Raw genomic sequence first — 1263 nt, forward strand, 5'->3', positions numbered from 1 at the left:
TCTTATTTAGTGATTGAAGGAATAAGTAACATTGCTATTCACTTAAGTTTCATACATAAATAGTTTCTGTGATGATTATTAAGTTATATCTTGTTAAGAAACTGTAAAATTCTATGCTATCTACTATGTTCTGGTTTGTCATAAAGTACACCTTTATTAGCTATCACTTGAATTACTGTCCTTATCTTCCTAAAAATATAATTGGTTGAGAGTTTATTTTTTAGTATTTTAAAATATTATTAAATGAATGAAAATTGTTTACCATTTTTGACCTAAATGTGGGCTATCTTTCATGAAAATGAATTTTGAAGAGGTTTACAATGAAAGAAATTCCCAAGTCTGTAAAAATAATAACCTTTGAAATGCTTTATTGATTGTTCAAAGGCCCATATTATATATTTTAATTTTTTTGAGATTGCATGTTTCAGATAGATAAACTTCCTAGACTACTCTTCATGAAATACTTTTTAAGTTGGAAATATCGTGGCAGAGTAATGCAGTCTGTCTAGTTAAACAGAAATGTAAAATGCTCATTACTCAAGATTTTTATAATGAAAATTCTATAACATTTTGAATAACAAAGGTGAACCTTCTATTATTTTCTCCCTTTTGTCACTAAAAAGAAAAAAATGAATAAGATTAAAAAAAAATCTTTGCAACACCCTCAATTCAAACCTTGGTTAATATATCAGTCAATTTTGGGTGAAATAACAATTTAAAAATATCAGTGACATGACGCAAACATTTACTTTCTGTTTATGTTACATGAGTGAAGCAAAGTGAAGTGAAGTTGCTCAGTCATGTCCAACTCTTTGCGATCCTGTGGACTGTAGCCCACTAGGCTTCTCCATCCATGGGATTCTCCAGGCAAGAATACTGGAGTGGGTTACCATTTCCTTCTCCAGGGGATCTTCCCCACCCAGGGATTGAACCTGGGTCTCCTGCATTGGAGGCAGACGCTTTAACCTCTGAGCCACCAGGGAGTACTAGGGCTCAACTGGGTCTTGTTACTGCACATCTTATTCAAGACTGAAAAAGCAGCTGCTCTCTGGGACTTGCTATTTTCATGGCAGAGGGGAGGAACCCAAGTGTGAACTGAGTTTGATGCAAACACCTGGGGTCACATATTATATCTCCCTAACCTATGTAGAAAAAAAAAAAAAAAACCCACACAACTCCTGAGTTTATTCTTTATTCTCACATTATTACCACACTCACACATTTTTGACAACAGATGGGTGGGGAGTTTCCAGCCACCAAGTG

General features: G+C 34.4%; 1 non-coding gene across 1 annotated transcript; it reads right to left on the bottom strand.

Moving 5' to 3' along the window:
- Nucleotides 1-911: 911 nt before the first annotated feature.
- On the bottom strand, nt 912-983 carry TRNAW-CCA (transfer RNA tryptophan (anticodon CCA)). Its single transcript has one exon. It is a non-coding gene; the product is annotated as a tRNA-Trp (tRNA).
- Between the last annotated feature and the right edge of the window lie 280 nt (nt 984-1263).

The sequence above is a fragment of the Budorcas taxicolor genome, chromosome 5 (genome assembly GCF_023091745.1).
Source record: "Budorcas taxicolor isolate Tak-1 chromosome 5, Takin1.1, whole genome shotgun sequence".
Lineage (NCBI taxonomy): Eukaryota > Metazoa > Chordata > Mammalia > Artiodactyla > Bovidae > Budorcas > Budorcas taxicolor.